The sequence below is a fragment of the Nannospalax galili genome, unplaced genomic scaffold, assembly GCF_000622305.1.
Source record: "Nannospalax galili isolate Female #2095 unplaced genomic scaffold, S.galili_v1.0 scaffold324, whole genome shotgun sequence".
Taxonomy (NCBI): Eukaryota; Metazoa; Chordata; class Mammalia; order Rodentia; family Spalacidae; genus Nannospalax; species Nannospalax galili.
The window spans coordinates 5,841,083-5,845,070 of record NW_008353027.1 but is presented as its reverse complement, the minus strand read 5'-3'; the positions used below and the strand labels follow the sequence as shown (position 1 = coordinate 5,845,070).

The following is a 3,988-nucleotide window of genomic DNA, read 5'->3' as shown; positions in this document are numbered from 1 at the left end:
TTATTTTCTTGACTGCCACATCTTAAGCAGTTCTGAAAACTGCTGCTTTATAAAGGATTCCACCATATATCCACTGTTGCTAGTCTTGAGTGATTATGATTTCTTCAGCTTTCAGGAACATTTCTAGGAGAGAGATTTTTTTTTTTTTTGACCTGCTTGCCGTATGTAGGTAAGTACTTAGTAAATTGAAAGAATGATGATTAACTGAGATGCCAAGTAAAGTTTTTATTGAAAGCACAGTGAGCAGAAACAGATGTCTTCTCACACAAAGTAGCCACAAGGTCCACCTTTAACTAACCCTCTGACAACCTTTCATTGGTTGGGTCACATGAGTCAGCTTCTTGTTTTCAGGTGTACATCATTTCTGCCATGTAGGACATTCTCTGGGGGATAGACAAGTACTACTCCATGTAGCCTGATAGGTCCCCAATGGTCACATCATCCACATTGACTCCAGCTTGCTCAGAACAGGAGTGAGGAGAGCCAGAGTTCTGTTATGCAATGTCTGGGAGTAGTCTGCAAGTGATCTTCACTCTGGGACCAAAGGAGGAACAGTCTGCAGATCTGAAAAGGAGTACACTTCCATATCATGCCACCTCTTACACTCTCACTCCTAGACTACACATGTACATGGCTTGCCCTGGCTTAGCTTGGAAACTGATCAAAAGTCAGAAAAATCGTTGGCCTTGAGACTTGCTTGGGAGACTTGGAACCATCAAAGGGTTCTGTTTTATTCTCTGATGGGAGCCTTGGAACCCAGGCTCTCAAAGGCTCAGTGACCATTCCAGTGTGATTGGCATCGAGAGAAGTAGAGCTTTCTCCTGTGATGAACGCTTTAGGGGCTGAAATTCCCAGCCCATTGCTGCCATCAGGGGCTCAGTCTGGCCTCTGTGCTTGAACTGACTGCTGGAAGGAGAGGCTGTTGTAGTGCAATGTATGAACTTTGGAGGAGGAAGAACAGGAGACTTCTATCAACCACGCTGAGTTCTCGCTGCTCCTGGTGAAGACTTCCTTGTGGACCACTGCAAACTGTCTTTAGATGCACATGTGATTTTGAGTTTGTTATCATCTGCTGTTGCTCTGACTGGTGCTCTGACACTTGCCTTCTCTAACAGACAGAGATAGGATGGACCCTGATGCATCCACTCTTAACTTCTTGAAGGCGGTTTGTAGACTCTCCTCCTCTCCACCCTTGGCTTCAGATTTCATTGTGAAAGTTTTTGCACTACTGTGGATGTTCCCCTTAATACTCCTCGCAGCTGGGGTGCCCCGGGGGATCCAGTCCCGTCAGTTTGGAGAGTCCCTCTGCTACATCCGCAGTGCCTGAATGACGCGGATCCAAACGTCGCTATCACTGTTTTCTAAGTTGACCATAAGCAACCCTGTATTGCCTACCCAGACTTTCTAACACGTTAACAGGAAGTAGAACCAAAAGGGATAATAGTGAGTCCTGTCACTTTCTTTTCTTTTTCTTTTTTGGTCTTTTTGAGACAGGATCTCCCTGCAGCACCAGCTGGCCTGGAACTCACTATGTAGACCAGGCTGGCCTCGAACTCACAGAGATCTGCCTGCCTCTGCCTCCCAAGTGCTGGGATTAAAGGCATGCGCCACCACGCCCAGCTTTTTTTTTTTTTTTTGAGAGTCTCTCTCAAACTTACTATGTAGTAGAAGATGACCTTGCACTTCTGATCTTCTGTTCTCCACTTCCCAAGTGCTGAGATTACAGATGTGATCAAGGGACCCCCTTTCTCAGCCTCCCATACTGAACTTTAGAATATACTTTTCCATAATTGTTTTCATATTCTGTCTGCCAATTTTAACATCATTTCTGGATTGATTTCAATTGATTGATTTTTTTTTCTCCTCATAGTGAGTCATATGTTCTTGCTTCTTTGTATACTTGTAATATTTGATTGGATGGAAGACACTGTAAATTTTCCCTTGGTTATTGATGGCTATGTTTGAAGTTCTGTAAATATTTTTGAGCACTGCTTTGAAATAAATGTGACTAATGATTAGAAATTATTTGGCTCTTTTGGGTCTCATCTCATTTTCAAAATCTGTTGGAATGAACTAGAGCAGTGTTCATTCCCCACTGTTGAAACAAGACCCCTCTAACAATCCACAGGATTCTATCAGTGTTCCTTGAATTCTGAGGCTTTCTTTGATTGGTGGGAACAGACACAAGGCCTATGGGAGCACTCTGCTTCAGGATGGAACACATGCCAAATGAAACCTTGCCTCATGGTAGTTGGGGTAGAAGTGGGGAGGGGGCCAGAGTCCCAATATCTTTTTCAGGGAGACACCCCCAGTGACTTCCTTTCCTTCCTTCCTTCCTTCCTTCCTTCCTTCCTTCCTTCCTCCCTTCCTTCCTTCCTTCCTTGTTAAAAGTCCCAACAGCAGCAAAGGCTGGTGACCAAATCTTTAAACACATCAGGCTTTGAGGGACATTCCAAACCAAACTACTGCAGATAGAAAGAGAAATGTGAAATGAAAGATATACATATAATCTTTTGTGTGTGTGAGCCACATGTGTGTGTATGATCTCTGTGTGTATGTGTGAGTTCGTGTGTGTGTGTGTGTGTGTGTGTGTGTGTGCACATGTGCCTGTGCATACATGCCACAGAGCCATCGTGGAGGTCAGATGGTGACCTCTGACGCCTGTTCTCACCTTACACTTAGTTTGAGACAGTCTCTGTTGTTTGCTGTTGCATATGCGAGGCTTGCTGGCCCATGAGCTTTTGGAGATTCCTTCCTCTGCCTCCCATCTTGCCACAGTTGCATAGGGATTACATATGCACTGCATATGGTGTGGTTTCTGGAGATTTGAAGTCAGATCTTCACTCTTGTATAGCAAGTGCTTTACCCCCTGAGCCACCTCTCCAGCCCTATAACAGAATCTTTTATCCTCAGTCTTTCCTTCTCTTCTTCAGTCTCTCTCATTCCAAAAGTTCTATATTCCAAATATCCCTTGGCCCCATCTGCATGCCTCCATCTTTCTTTTAAAAACTTTATATCTCTCAGCTTCCCTGGGCCTGCAGGGCCCGTAGGCTTCTCTCCGACCTGCAGGACTCTCTCCGGGGTAAGTCCATCGTGCCCTCCGAGCCTTAACTCCCTCAGCCTCAATCACCCTCCCATCTCCCCCAACACCTCTCCTCCTAGCCTGGGTCCTGTCCCATTCCTTGTCTTGGTGCCCCAGACACCCGGGGAAACACCACTGCTTCCTGATCCTTTGCATCCAGACCAACTCAGTGCCTTCTCTGGTCCCTAGGAGCACTCCAGGCCTGGCTCTGCCCTCACCTCCTTGGGCCTGCACCACCCTCCAGCCTCTTTCCCAGTGGTGGGGACTGACCTTTCCTCTTCCTGATCCTTTGCATCCAGACCAACCCAGCTTCTCAATGCAGTCCCTAGGAGCCCTTGGGGCCACTTCCCATCCCCATTTGCCTTTGCATCTCTGGATGCCATGGCCACCACCTGCCCTAGACCAGCATCTATCCTGGGCTCAGCTCCCAGGCCAGTCCAACCCCCAAATTCCTGAGGGTAAAATCTTTCCTGGAGGGATCCAGACCTTAGGAGAAAGCCTGAGAGCATCTGATCCTCATCTGACTTGGGCCTCTGTGGGAACTCCTGTTGGGCCTCTGTGGGAACTCCTGAAGACAAAATCAATCTGGCCACTCCACTATAAAATTGAAAGAGAGAAATGGAAGCTTAGACTAACCAGCTTTTCATGCCCCAATAGTAAACTACAAAGACACATAAAGTTCACAAAAACAAGTAGACCTAAACTTGAAGGGTGGAATCTCACACAAGAATCAGAAACTACAAAAGAAATTCACATGGTCAAAAATCACAGAGAAAAAATAATAACAAGAAAAAACAAAACAACGTATCCCCACCAAATACCAATAGTCCTCTACAGGAGTATAATGAAAATCCCCTAGAGATAATGCAGGACATGGAACTCAAAAGAACAATTATAAACATGATA

At 45.8% G+C, this 3,988-nt stretch overlaps 1 pseudogene; it reads right to left on the bottom strand.

The window, feature by feature from the left end:
* Positions 1 to 347: 347 nt before the first annotated feature.
* Positions 348 to 1,215, bottom strand: LOC103747771 (annotated as a pseudogene).
* Positions 1,216 to 3,988: the final 2,773 nt, after the last annotated feature.